General features: G+C 40.4%; 1 protein-coding gene across 1 annotated transcript in view; it reads right to left on the minus strand.

The window, feature by feature from the left end:
• LOC137235482 (calcium-dependent secretion activator-like) overlaps window positions 1–16,078 on the minus strand; it is a 3,515,579-nt gene that overhangs the window by 1,005,670 nt on the left and 2,493,831 nt on the right. The gene's annotated exons all lie outside the window — the stretch shown is intronic.

Here is a 16,078-nt window from a genome sequence, read left to right on the forward strand (position 1 = left end):
TAAAGTCAATAATCTTCAAATACGCATCAGACATTTAGTCTACGGATTACTGAGTAATCTGAGAATTGCACAAGGGCTTAACAAGTCGACCTAACTATGTATTTATTTCCATTAATTACAACAATGGGCTGTCTTCGGCTGTGCCGAAGGTCTTTTATGGAATTAAACCAGACGTCGGCAAATAGTGAAACAATTGTTCGCACTCAATTCACACGTATTCTTATTCTCTTTAGTTTCGTACAAGGGTCCCCAAAATCAAAACTGTGGCTGTGTGAGTAAAACTAAAATCATCTTATTGGTAGTGGTTTAGTTGTTAATGCAAAATCAATGAGGTAATACGTATGCACGCATTTTTGTTAACACACAAAAAGTAATTCGTAAGTATGCCATAAAAATAGTACTTTATTGCTTGAGTCTTATGAAAAATTGAAACAAAATAAATTTCTAACATTACCACGTTCGCCACTTAGCGTCACATATATATGACGTGGCATGTTTCAAAAAACTCACGTTACATATATGTGTCGTAAAATTACTAAAATGTTTTGAGCTGTTATTTCATGAAAGTTTGTAGGAAGTAATTTTCTTGCATGTTTTAGTATCTGGCAAGGTGTCAGATATATACGAAAGCTGCGGTTTGTGTATGCGCTAAGCCGCTATTTTTAGATTTCGTTTTTTAAGGGGTATTCCTCGAAGTTTTGCAATGTGCTAATTAATGTGCAAACAAGTTTGAAATATACTTTTATCAGTTCATTTGTGTCACAATAGTTAGATAGAGAATTTCAAATGAGAGCTAAAAAAACCATAACTTCTTGGGAATATTATGCATGTGATAGTCTTGTCAACCAATTACGACAGGTCAACTAATCTGGATTTGAAAATCTCAGCGTCGAAAACAAGGTCTCATTCCTAAACAATACATTATCGAATGCAATGACTACATTGACATACTCTAAAGAAATCACTGTGAAACTTATGAACAAGTGGTACGACTCTGAACTAGGGATTCTACACAAATATATTTTCAATCTATACAAAATATCTCGAAGAACAGGTGAATGGAATGAATACAACCTTACAAAGCGCAGGTATAAACGTGTTATAAAGATTAAAAATGCCAAGTATATGAAACAAAGAATCACACTTAATGTTGGGGATAGTAAGGCAATGTGGAAGCATTTGAAGAAAAGTATATGTATGTTCAAAGAAAATAATGCAATAAATAAAATATTGATAAACGACCAACTATATACTCAGGAGAATGAAATAGCCGAGTCGCGAAATAACCCTGCAGTCAAACCAACTAGTTGTATACTAGAAGAATACTAGTTTGCCAAAAATCTATACTAGTATGAGTTCTGTCTTTTTTCCAGTTGGTAATGGTATTTTTAACACGGCGATGTCCTACGAAATATCAATTGCCAGCCTCTGCATCAGCATCATACCAATTGACAAACTAGTCATTATATACACCAACATCATACCAGATGACATACTAGTCAGCATACCAATCAGACTCATACTAATTAACATACTAGTCAGCCTTTGCGCCAGCATTATACCAGATGGCATACTAGTTATTATATACACCAATATCATATCAATTGACATACTAGTCAGTAGAGTGGGTTGGTCCCCATACAAAAAAAAAAAGTTGCTAATGTCCGCCCCTAAATTTGAAGATTATGCTGAGAGGGTTTCGGAAAAATTTTTTTTAATTTTTTTTGATCCTTCGAAATACAGCCAAAAAGGTTTTTTCGTTGTAACTTCGTTATTTGACGACCGATTTTTAAAATTGATATGTCATTATTTTGGCCTTGAGAAGCTCCACATTTCCGTTTAATGCCCTTTTAAGCTATGAAGTCGTTTTCACATAATTAGGTCAGCTAACAAAATTGTACCACCGCACTAGCGCCGTCCTGTTATGAGTGTTAATGGAGTTCAGAATGGTAGTAGTGATATGCACTTTACGGAAGTCATGCTTATGGCTGGATAACCGAACAATTTCATTTAATTGAGGGAATCATAACGGCTTTAAACGTTTTCGTTACTGACTAAAGGGATAATATCGGTAGATACTGGCTGGGTTTCCGGTCTTTCTCTGTTATTCTGGAAAGGCATAGGCTTGTAACGACAAGTAGAAAAAATGTCCTAGGCTACTGATGCCCTCATGGCACAGGTGTTTTGGCATCGGTATAGGTCTTCCGTCTGGGACTATTGATATGGATGGCTTGGCCTTTTCAATGACTTCTTTAACCTCTGTTGAGGTAACGGTGGGGGTTGACTCGTCATGCTTTTGTTTATGTGCCCGTTGATTTGGACGATATCTAGCATTGTCAACTGAAGTATGCATTGCAAATTGGCTACAGAAAGCACTCGCGCATTTTCTCGAGCCGACAGGTGAAATTCTAGACAAATGAATTATTTAAATACTAACTGGTATTAATAACACCACAAAGTTATAGTCAATGAACAATTATAAAACTTACCTGTATGATGAACGCCACAAAATTCTAGTCAATTAACTACTCATACATTAACTAGTATGAATAAAACCACAAAATTATAGTCAATGAACTATTCAAAAGCTGACTAGTATGAATAAACCCACAAAATTCTTGTCAATGAACTAGAATGTTTGCTGACTACTTTGGCTTTTGACTGCAGGAAATTAACACGTTAGCGCGTGATGAAAAGATACTGGAAACTGTAGTTAAAAACCAGCAAGTGAAGTACCTAGATGATAATAAAATTATTATACCGCAGCAATCAGGTTTTCGGAAAAAACATTCATGTGAAAGTGCCTTGAAGCTTGTTTTAGCTAACTGGAAAGAAGACCTGAGAAGAAATAAACATATAAGAGCTATTTCCTACACTTAAAACGTGCTTTTGAGACTATCGATCAAAATTTATTGCTAAAAAATTTGATAGCATAGGTGTTACTGAAACGGAGCTAAAATGGTTCCAATTCTTTATCATGAAGAGAAGTCAAAGAACTGTAATTGGATCATCCCTGTCGAAAACATGTCAGGAAAGCTAAGTTCGGGTGTAACCGAACATTACATACTCAGCTGAGAGCTTTGGAGACAAAATAAGGGAAAATCACCATGTAGAAAATGAACCTAGGGTAACCCTGGAATGTGTTTGCATGACATGGGTATCGAATGGAAGGTATTAAAAAGCATTTTAAAAGGGAGTGGGCCATAGTTCTATAGGTGGACGCCATTTCGGGATATCGCCATAAAGGTGGACCAGGGGTGACTCTAGAATGTGTTTGTACTATATGGGTATCAAATGAAAGGTGGTAATGAGTATTTTAAAAGGGAGTGATCCTTAGTTCTATACGTGGACGCCTTTTCGAGATATCGCCATAAAAGTGGACCAGGGGTGACTCTAGAATCTCTTTGTACGATATGGGTATCAAATTAAAGGTGTTAATGAGTATTTTAAAAGGGAGTGGGACTTAGTTCTATAGGTGGACGCCTTTTCGGGATATCGCCATAAAGGTGGACCAGAGGTGACTCTAGAATGTGTTTGTACGATATGGGTATCAAATGAAAGGTGGTAATGAGTATTTTGAAAGGGAATGGGCCTTAGTTCTATAGGTGGACGCCTTTTCGAGATATCGCCATAAAGGTGGACCAGGAGTGACTAGAATGCGTTTGTACGATATGGGTATCAAATTAAAGGTGTTAATTATTATTTAAAACGTGGTGGGCCTTTTCGAGATATCACCACATAGGTGGACCAGGGGTGACTCTAGAATGTGTTTGTACGTTATGGGTATCAAATTAACGGTATTGATGAGGGTTCTAGAAGGGAGTGGCCCTTAGTTGTATATGTGAAGGCGTTTTCGAGATATCGACCAAAATGGGGGACCAGGGTGACCCAGAACATTATCTGTTGGGTACTGTTAATTTATTTATATATGTAATACCACAAACAGTATTCCTGCAAGATTCCAAGGGCTTTTGATTTCGCCCTGCATAACTTTTTCAATATCTTCTACTTAATATGGTAGGTGTCACACCCTTATTATAAAGTTTTTTCTAAAGTTATATTTTGCGTCAATAAACCAATCCAATTACCACGTTTCATCCCTTTTTTCATATTTGATATAGAATTATGGCATTTTTTTTTCATTTTTCGTAATTTTCGATATCGAAAAAGTGGGCGTGGTTATAGTCCGATTTCGGCCATTTTTTATACCAAGATAAAGTGAGTTCAAGTAAGTACATGAACTAAGTTTAGTAAAGATATATCGATTTTTGCTCAAGTTATCATGTTAACGGCCAAGCGGAAGGACAGGCGGTCGACTGTGCATAAAAACTGGGCATGGCTTCAACCGATTTCGCCCAATTCGTCATAGAATATATGCCCCTACCAAATTTCATAAGGATTGGTAAGTTTTTGTTTGTATTATGGCATTAAAAGTATTCTAGACGAATGAAATGAAAAAGGGCGAAGCCACGCCCATCTTGAAATTTTCTTTTATTTTTGTATTTTGTTGCGCCATATCATTACTGGAGTTGAATGTTGGCATAATTTACTTATATACTGTAAAGATATCAAATTTTTTCTTAAAATTTGATGAAACATTTTTTTTTAAAGTGGGCCTGTTCGCCGTCCAATTTTCATTTAGCACACAAATAGTAATATGAGTAACGTTTCTGCCAAATTCCATCATGATATCTCCAAAGACTTCCAAATTACAGCTTGCAATAGCTTTAAATTACCTTATTTTAAAAGTGGGCGGTGCCACGCCCATTGTCCAAAATTTTACTAATTTTCTATTCTGCGTCATAAGGTCAACCAACCTACCAAGTTTCATCGCTTTATCCGTCTTTGGTAATGAATTATCGCACTTTATCTGTTTTTTGCCGGGGTCTCTGGCTTCATGAGGTTCTTGTTTTGTTGGAAGATGGTGAAGAAAACACTGGGGACATCGATGAAGTGGTTTTATTTCCTCTAGTTAATGCAAACGACGAAGATTCTGGTACTGAGGAAGCCTTTGGCGTAAATAATTTTCCATCTGCCCAACTGCAAGCGCCAGCAGAAATAAAATTTAGTGCAGCCGGACCTGCTCATCTGATGAGTCGGACGATAACATACCCTTATATATGTAGAACAACCGCATTTGATTTACATGTATAACTCTAACATGGGAGGAGTGGAACGTTCTGACCAAAATATAAGCTTCTATACTACTTCAATAAGGGAAAATGGTACCTGCCTTTGCTAGCCCCCTGCATTGATATGGGAGCTCCAAAACGCTTGGATCATACATCGCGAACGGGGCGGAAGTTTTGACCAACTGAGCTTTAGGCGTGCAGTGGCTACTATGCTGCTGACTACCCATCGAAAGCAATCAATCTACCAAAAAGGCCATCCAAGTTGCCCCAAAGAAGCCGAGATTCGCTATGACCGTATGGATTATCTTGTAGAGCCACAGCAAAAAGAAACCCGATGTGGATATTGCCATCAAAAAACCACTACAAGATGTGTAAAATGTAATATTGGAGTACATACCATGTGTTTTGTATACTTCGATTCCAATAAGTAAAAATATGTTTTTATCCCTTATATTCCTAATGTACTATATATAGGACACCTCTAAAATAATAAAAAAAAATTTTTTAAACAAAGTATGAGAGTCTCTTCTATAGCGGTTTTAAACAGACATTTCCAAAAAAAAACAAAAGTTTTCGCCTGAGTAACTTTTAGGGTTATCTGGGTTAAACATTACAGGAGCCAGTAGAGATTAACGCCGCCGATTAGGTTCGTCTTTCGCACGCCGCCACCGAATGTGAAATATCGGCGCGGCGGCGGCGGCGTCCGGCGCGGTACTATATTTTCTACTCGTTTAAGACTGTTTAGGCCATTTATTGTTCAAATCGAAAATTGGTCGGATATGGTCGAAAGCAATATTAACGGATGCGCATCACTGTCAGTTATAAGAAACTAATTGCGAAACTTAACTCTTTCTAACTGTTCAAAAGTTATTTAAAAAAACAGGTGTTTTGGATGTCAGCTTAACACGGACTTTGCATCACCCAATTCACCAAGTTATTAAAACAAAACACTAAAAGAAACGTTATATAATAAATTTATATAATCACTTTGCAAAAAATAATCAACAATGAATTCAAATAAAATTACCCAAGGCATTTCATACTGTTTTCAAGTTGTTAAAAAAAGCAAAAAGTGCCGATTTTTTTTTAAATTTTATATATTGATTGGCTGAAAGAATAAACGAAATCAGTGATGCAAAATCCTTAGTAGGTTATAGAGGCATAAACAGTCCTTTGAAATGTTTTTTACCTCATACTTAAGTTGATAATATATGTACGTATGATAAGGGTTTGAAAAATCACTTGGGCTTACATTCAAACATCTATTGTTTATTTGCGCAACTTTACAATAGCGTCTGAAATGTTAATTTTAATTTTAACACTTCATCCTTCAACACCCAAGTCTCCCGGTTTGACATAAAGTTGGCGGCCCTATTCAAAACTATTTCCTTGGAGTTAATCACATTGATTATAGCCTATCAAAAAAGTTTAAATATCACCTACACGTTACTGCTCCTTTTACAAATGTGAATACGTAGGCACATATATGTATTTACCAGGTGAGGCTTTGTCCTTCGCAAGAAAACTCAAAGTGGTGAAGCAAAAGCTTTCCCAAGACAGTCGTAAAAATGAATCTGTGTGATACTACCCTAACGAAGTGGACAGTCGAACTAGTCTGAAAACTGAAAGTACGCGGTCATCAATAATGAGCTCTTATATCATTAGGCCGGAAAACAGCAGTAAACATCTTTCAACTTAAAATCGGTCGACTTTCCTTCGAAAATATTGTTACGAATATTAGCAACATTAAGGGGTACTGCCATCTCTAAGCCGATGGTAAGTAGCGCCTTGTATGCACATACATAAATCAATCATTATGTATCTACATAAACGAATCAATCATTATGTCTACACATATGTACGTATACGCAGCTGAGAAGCAACGCACAACCACATGCATATATCTGAGATACTCCCGAAAGTATGCAATGAGAGAAGCTATAAAATCGTGCAAATGTAGTTACAGCTGAGAAATTTGATAGCTGATGGCCAACTAGTAGATTTTGGAAATGAAAGCGGCTAGAAGATGCAAACGAGGAAACCAAAGAGTATAAAAGGCAGCGACAGATAGAGACGCTAGAGTCAGTTCCAATTAAGCACGCTATCTGTAGGGCAATAGTAGGGTAATTTATTGTGAAGTACTTTAATAAAGGCCATTTTGCATTATTAATTATTGGAGTTATTTATTCAACAGTTTCGTGATTCGAACTTAGCAGAAGGTTGCAAATAAGAGGATTTGCAAGTAAATTCGTTACAATATCGTTTTGATTTAACAAAGATTATTGAAATCAATGATGTGAACACAAACGTCTACAAACTCTGGTCTACATTTTAAAAATTTTATCCAGGGTCCTTGTAAAATTTTAATTATGTAGATGCGCCGAGGATTATACGATTTTCACCCACTACGCAATGACGGCATCGTTGGCCGAACTCCCTAACGTTTAAATTTATTTCTCTGGTGTAGCTCGGCAAAAGCATCCGTTGGAAAGTCTTCGGAGCTACACCTAGAGCTTCTAGGAAATTGACGTCGACGAAGGTATGAGTTGGAATCGCAGTCCTATAGCTTCTGTGCTGGCATATGGTGTGAGGGTCAGAAGGCCTCGTAGCGACTGTTGGTCGGGATTGCTACTGTTCGCACATCGGGAATTGTAGCTCTTAAAACCAGCCGAAAAAACTGGAAGCGCCCTGTGCGACGAGAGTCATGAGTATTAATAAACCATTAATAGCAACTGTAAGTAAACTTTGTGCGTGGCTGCCAAGGAGCCACAAATGATTTAAACCATTTGTGTTCGCAACGATTATTAGGAGTTAACCCTAGGTGAAGCTACGCTTTTCACGGGATATGCAGACAAAAGTTTGGCTATTTTATATATCTCTATTTCTTTTCAGCAGACGCAGCAATACCAATTCCAAAGACCGGGGCTAGGTTTTGAAAATGTTTGAACAGTCTGCGAGATCTTGAGGCAAAAACCTCGGATCTTTCCGAAATGGCGAACGCGTTGATTTCCTTAAATACATACAAACAAACCCTATCATAAAAACAATTTTTTTTAAATCGAAAATTCACGCTTTTCAAAGTAAGGACACCGGCGTACGCCTGCGCGCCGCACACGCCGCCGCCGCCGGTATATAATAGAGCCTGCGCCGCCGCCGACTAAGTGATCGGCGTAAACCTCTAGGAGCCAGGACAGACCCTTGCGGAAGGCCAACAGGCACCTCTCTTTTTATACTCAGCTGAGCAGAGCTCACAGAGTATATTAACTTTGTTCCCATAACGGCATAAACTAATCGAAATAGATATAGACTTCTATATATCAAAATGATCTGGGCGAAAAAAGAAATTAATTTAGCCATGTCCGTCCGTCCGTAAACACGATAACTTGAGTAAATTTTGAGTTACCTTGATAAAATTTGGTATATGGGTTCCTGGGCGCCACGCACAAAGTTGACTTACAGTTGCTATTAATGGTCTATTAATACTCATGACTCTCGTCTCACAGGGTGCTTCCAGTTTTTTCGGCTGTTTTTAAGAGCTACAATTCCCGATGTGCGAACAGTAGCAATCCCGACCAACAGTCGCTACCAGGCCTTCTGACCCTCACACCATATGCCAGCACAGAAGCTATAGGACTGCGAATCCAACTCATACCTTCGTCGACGTCAATTTCCTAGAAGCTCTAGGTGTAGCTCCGAAGACTTTCCAACGGATGCTTTTGCCGAGCTACACCAGAGAAACAAATTTAAACGTTAGGGAGTTCGGCCAACGATGCCGTCATTGCGTAGTGGGTGAAAATCGTATAATCCTCGGCGTATCTACATAATTAAAATTTTACAAGGACCCTGGATAAAATTTTTAAAATGTAGACCAGAGTTTGTAGACGTTTGTGTTCACATCATTGATTTCAATAATCTTCGTTGAATCAAAACGATATTGTAACGAATTTACTTGCAAATCCTCTTATCTGCAACCTTCTGCTAAGTTCGAATCACGAAACTGTTGAATAAATAACTCCAATATTTAATAATGCAAAATGGCCTTTATTAAAGTGCTTCACAATAAATTACCCTACTATTGCCCTACAGATAGCGTGCTTAATTGGAACTGACTCTAGCGCCTCTATCTGTCGCTGCCTTTTATACTCTTTGGTTTCCTCGTTTGCATCTTCTAGCCGCTTCCATTTCCAAAATCTACTAGTTGGCCATCAGCTATCAAATTTCTCAGCTGTAACTACAATTGCACGATTTTATAGCTTCTCTCATTGCATACCTTCGGGAGTATCTCAGATATATGCATGTGGTTTTGCGTTGCTTCTCAGCTGCGTATACGTACATATGTGTAGACATAATGATTGATTCGTTTATGTAGATACATAAAGATTGATTTATGGATGTGCATACAAGGCACTGCTTACCATCGGCTTAGAGATGGTAGTACCCCTTAATGTTGCTAATATTCGTAACAATATTTTCGAAGGAAAGTCGACCGATTTTAAGTTGAAAGATGTTTACTGCTGTTTTCCGGCCTAATGATATAAGAGCTCATTATTGATGACCGCGTACCTTCAGTTTTCAGACTAGTTCGACTGTCCACTTCGTTAGGGTAGTATCACACAGAGTCATTTTTACGACTGTCTTGGGAAAGCTTTTGCTTCACCGCTTTGAGTTTTCTTGCGAAGGACAAAGCCTCACCTGGTAAATACATATATGTGCCTACGTATTCACATTTGTAAAAGGAGCAGTAACGTGTAGGTGATATTTAAACTTGGTTGATAGGCTATAATCAATGTGATTAACTCCAAGGAAATAGTTTTGAATAGGGGCGCCAACTTTATGTCAAACCGGGAGACTTGGGTGTTGAAGGATGAAGTGTTAAAATTAAAATTAACATTTCAGACGCTATTGTAAAGTTTCGCAAATAAACAATAGATGCTTGAATGTAAGCCCAAGTGATTTTTCAAACCCTTATCATACGTACATATATTATCAACTTAAGTATGAGGTAAAAAACATTTCAAAGGACTCTTTATGCCTCTATAACCTACTAAAGGATTTTGCATCACTGATTTCGTTTATTCTTTCAGCCAATCGCAATATAAAATTTAAAAAAAAATCGGCACTTTTTTGCTTTTTTTAACAACTTGAAAACAGTATGAAATGCCTTGGGTAATTTTATTTGAATTAATTGTTGATTATTTTTTGCAAAGTGATTATATTAATTTATTATATAACGTTTCTTTTAGTGTTTTGTTTTAATAACTTGGTGAATTGGGAGATGCAAAGTCCGTGTTAAGCTGACATCCAAAACACCTGTTTTTTTAAATAACTTTTGAACAGTTAGAAAGAGTTAAGTTTCGCAATTAGTTTCTTATAACTGACAGTGATGCGCATCCGTTAATACCACTTTCGACCATATCCGACCAATTTTCGATTTGAACAATAAATGGCATAAACAGTCTTAAACGAGTAGAAAATATAGTACCGCGCCGGACGCCGCCGCCGCTGCGCCGATATTTCACATTCGGCGGCGGCGTGCGAAAGACGAACCTAATCGGCGGCGTTAATCTCTACTGGCTCCTGTACTGTTTAACCCAGATAACCCTAAAAATTACTCAGGCGAAAACTTTTGTTTTTTTTTTGGAAATGTCTGTTTAAAACCGCTATAGAAGAGACTCTCATACTTTGTTTAAAAAAATTTTTTTTTATTATTTTAGAGGTGTCCTTTATATAGTACATTAGGAATATAAGGGATAAAAACATATTTTTACTTATTGGAATCGAAGTATACAAAACACAGGGTGTGTACTCCAATACTACATTTTACACATCTTGTAGTGGTTTTTTGATGGCAATATCCACATCGGGTTTCTTTTTGCTGTGGCTCTACAAGATAATCCATACGGTCATAGCGAATCTCGGCTTCTTTGGGGCAACTTGGATGGCCTTTTTGGTAGATTGATTGCTTTCTATGGGTAGTCAGCAGCATAGTAGCCACTGCACGCCTAAAGCTCAGTTGGTCAAAACTTCCGCCCCGTTCGCGATGTATGATCCAAGCGTTTTGGAGCGTCATATCAATGCAGGGGGATAGCAAAGCCAGGCACCATTTTCCCTTATTGAAGTACTATAGAAGCTTATATTTTGGTCAGAACGTTCCACTCCTCCCATGTTAGAGTTATACATGTAAATCAAATGCGGTTGTTCTACATATATAAGGGTATATTATCGTCCGACTCATCAGATAAGCTTTCAGGTCCGGCTGCACTAAATTTTATTTCTGCTGGCGCTTGCAGTTGGGCAGATGGAAAATTATTTACGCCAAAGGCTTCCTCAGGACCAGAATCTTCGTCGTTTGCATTAACTAGAGGAAACAAAACCACTTCATCGATGTCGCCAATGTTTTCTTCACCATCTTCCAATAAAACAAGAACCTCATGAAGCCAGAGACCCCTGCAAAAAAATAGACCTTGTAGACACCTATCTTCCTAATGTACTATATGTAAGACACTAACATTTGCTCATTTTTACTACTAATTAATTTTCAATCAGTTATAATTTTACACATTCAAAAACTCGTTTATTTCTCTATAATTTTTTAATAAAAAAAATATATTTGTTAAATTTTATCATATAAATTTTAACTCACTTTTGAAATCGTATGCTATAATTTTGCATTTTTCAAAATTAGTAATTTTCTGAATAAGACAACGAGCACTTCTCTCACTGAGGGACTGTAAACACTTACTAACTCTGTTGCGCAATTTCTACTGCATGCAAAAATACATTCCCGTTATTTCCTGGCTATCGGGCGCGTGCGTAATCGACATGAAATTGGTGTCCTACATATAGTACATTGGGGTTATCTTGGTTAATATCTATATTAATGATATAACCAATTATCTAAAGTACTGTGATATTAAACTCTTTGCTGACGAGACATTGTTAATGCTTAGTGGAGATAATATCACTGAAATATATATAAAATTACAAGAAGACTTAAACAGAGTATTGTAGCATTATGCACTTCTCTGCCAATGCATTTTTATCTAATATCTAATATATATTATAAATGGCAAAGTTTAGATGTGAAGATGTTTGGATGTTTGGATGTTTGGATGTTTGTCCAGACGTTTGTCTTTGTGACTCAATCACGCAAGAACGGCTGGACCGATTTGGATCAAATTTTGGACACATATAGCCAATAGTCTAGAAGGATCTACTAACTATATATTTTTGAAAAGGGGCGTGGTACCCGCCCCCTAGACATTATATATTTTTTCGTCTTTGCGACTGAATCACGCCAGAATGGCTACACGGATTTTGATGAAATTTGGGACACAGACAGTAGTCTACTAGCGAAATTTTTTTCGAGCATGGAAAGAGGGGTGGGGGTCCCACGACCCCTTCGAGAAATTATTTTTCAATAATTTTTACACATTATAACTTTACGTATACTGGCCTTCACCAATATCACAGACTCAAAGGGGTCAAATAAGTCGAGGGCTTACAAAGTAAGCAGTGACATCCTCCGCCCGCCCCCCCCCCCCCCTTTATCTTCCCCTCTGGTGTAAAATCTATAAATTGTTATAACTCAATATAAATTTTCTCCTAAATCAATAGTTTTTGGTATCTGGTACATACAGAACGAGATCTAGACAATTTTGGAGGAACGATCAGTGGTCCTCTCCTCTACTCCCGCCATCCGCCCTCCATCAATTGTTTTTATTAGCACGCTTTTATTAGCTTTACCTGTATGTTTCTATGTAACTTTTTATTCGCTCCAATGCGCCTGCTGCCTTATTAACATGGTTTTATAATTAGCTTCACCTTATTTGTAATCCCGTAAGGGTCATATCGAGACCCTCCGGGATCATTTATGGATGGTTTTCGGGATCGGTCCGGGATTACGCCGGGGTAATTTCGGGACTTTTTCGGGACTATTTCGGGATCATTCCTGTATAGTTTTCGGGATCCGTCCGGGATCCCGTCGGGGTTATTTTGGGACATTTTCGGGACTATTCCGGAATCATTTCGGGACTATTTCGCGATCATTTGGGGACCCTTCCGGCATCATTTCTGGATGGTTTTCGGGATCCGTCCGGGATCCCGTCGGGGTACTTTCGGGATCATTTGCGTACCTTCGAGAGATAAATTCTTGATGGTTTCCGGGATCATTACGGGACTTTTTCGGGGTCAGTTTGGGTCCTTTCCGTAATCATTCCTGGATGGTTTTAGGAATCCGTCCGGGATCCCGTCGGGACAATTTCGGGGCTATTTCGGGATCATTAGGGGTATCTTCCGGCATCATTTCTGGATGGTTTACGGGATCCGTCCGGGATCCCGTCGGTGTCATTTCGGGACCATTTGGGGTCCATTCCGGCATCATTTCTGGATGGTTTTCGGGATCCGTCCGGGATCCTGCCGGGTTCATTTTGGGACTTTTGCGGGATCATTTGGGGTCTCTTCCGGCATCATTTCTGGATGGTTTTCGGGATCCGTCCGGGATCTCGTCGGTGTCATTTCGGGACCATTTGGGGTCCATTCCGGCATCATTTCTGGATGGTTTTCGGGATCCGTCCGAGATCCTGTCGGGGTTATTTTGGGACTTTTGCGGGATCATTTGGGGTCTCTTCCGGCATCATTTCTGGATGGTTTTCGGGATCCGTCCGGGATCCCGTCGATGTCATTTCGGGACTATTACGGCATCATTTGGGGTACCTTCCGGCATCATTTCTAGATGGTTTTCGGGATCCATCCGGGATCCCGTCGGGGTCATTTCGGAACTTTTTCTCGACTAATACAGGATGATTTGGGGAACCTTTCGGCATCATTTCTGGATGGTTTACGGGATCCGTCCGGGATCCCGTCGGCGTCATTTTGGGACTTTTGCGGGATCATTTGGGGTCTCTTCCGGCATCATTTCTGGATGGTTTACGGGATCCGTCCGGGATCCTGTCGGGGTCATTTTGGCACTTTTGCGGGATCATTTGGGGTCTCTTCCAGCATCATTTCTGGATGGTGTTCGGGATCCGTCCGGGATCCTGTCGGGGTCATTTTGAGACTTTTGCGGGATCATTTGGGGTCTCCTCCGGCATCATTTCTGGATGGTTTACGGTATCCGTCCGGGATCCTGTCGGGGTCATTTTGGCACTTTTGCGGGATCACTTGGGGTCTCTTCCGGCATCATTTCTGGATGGTTTACGGGATCCGTCCGGTATCCTGTCGGGGTCATTTTGGGACTTTTTCGGGATCATTTGGGGTCTCTTCCGGCATCATTTCTGGATGGTTTACGGGATCCGTCCGGGATCCTGTCGGGGTCATTTTGGGACTTTTGCGGGATCATTTGGGGTCTCTTCCGGCATCATTTCTGGATGGTTTACGGGATCCGTCCGGGACCCTGTCGGGGTCATTTTGGGACTTTAGCGGGATCATTTGGGGTCTCCTCCGGCATCATTTCAGGATGGCTTACGGGATCCGTCCGGGATCCTGTCGGGGTCATTTTGGGACTTTTGCGGGATGATTTGGGGTCTCTCCCGGCATCATTTCTGGATGGTTTTCGGGATCCGTCCGGGATCCTGTCGGGGTCATTTTGGGACTTTTGCGGGATCATTTGGGGTCTCTTCCGACATCATTTCTGGATGGTTTACGGGATCCGTCCGGGATCCTGTCGGGGTCATTTTGGGACTTTTGCGGGATCATTTGGGGTCTCTTCCGGCATCATTTCTGGATGGTTTACGGGATCCGTCCGGGACCCTGTCGGGGTCATTTTGGGACTTTAGCGGGATCATTTGGGGTCTCCTCCGGCATCATTTCTGGATGGTTTTCGGAATCCGTCCGCGATCCCGTCAGGGTCATTTCGGGACTATTTCGGGATAATTTGGGGGTACCTGCCGGCATCATTTCTGGATGGTTTTCGGTATCCGTCCGGGATCCCGTCGGTGTCATTTAGGGACCATTTGGGGTCCATTCCGGCATCATTTCTGGATGGTTTTCGGGATCCGTCCGGGATCCTGTCGGCGTCATTTTGGGACTTTTGCGGGGTCATTTGGGGTCTCTTCCGGCATCTTTTCTGGATGGTTTACGGGATCCGTCCGGGATCCTGTCGGGGTCATTTTGGGACTTTTGCGGGATCATTTGGGGTCTCTTCCAGCATCATTTCTGGATGGTTTTCGGGATCCGTCCGGGATCCCGTCGATGTCATTTCGGGACTATTACGGCATCATTTGGGGTACCTTCCGGCATCATTTCTAGATGGTTTTCGGGATCCATCCGGGATCCCGTCGGGGTCATTTCGGAACTTTTTCTCGACTAATACAGGATGATTTGGGGAACTTTTCGGCATCATTTCTGGATGGTTTACGGGATCCGTCCGGGATCCCGTCGGCGTCATTTTGGGACTTTTGGGGGATCATTTGGGGCTCTTCCGTTATCATTTCTGGATGGTTTACGGGATCCGTCCGGGATCCTGTCGGGGTCATTTTGGGACTTTTGCGGAATCATTTGGGGTCTCTTCCAGCATCATTTCTGGATGGTGTTCGGGATCCGTCCGGGATCCTGTCGGGGTCATTTTGAAACTTTTGCGGGATCATTTGGGGTCTCCTCCGGCATCATTTCTGGATGGTTTACGGGATCCGCCCGGGATCCTGTCGGGGTCATTTTGGGACTTTTGCGGGATCATTTGGGGTCTCTTCCGGCATCATTTCTGGATGGTTTACGGGCTCCGTCCGGGATCCTGTCGGGGTCATTTTGGGACTTTTTCGGGATCATTTGGGGTCTCTTCCGGCATCATTTCTGGATGGTGTACGGGATCCGTCCGGGATCCTGTCGGTGTCATTTCGGGACCATTTGGGGTCCATTCCGGCATCATTTCTGGATGGTTTTCGGGATCCGTCCGGGATCCTGTCGGGGTCATTTTGGGACTTTTTCCGGATCATTTGGGGTCTCTTCCG

Source organism: Eurosta solidaginis, chromosome X (genome assembly GCF_040869045.1).
Source record: "Eurosta solidaginis isolate ZX-2024a chromosome X, ASM4086904v1, whole genome shotgun sequence".
Taxonomy (NCBI): Eukaryota; Metazoa; Arthropoda; class Insecta; order Diptera; family Tephritidae; genus Eurosta; species Eurosta solidaginis.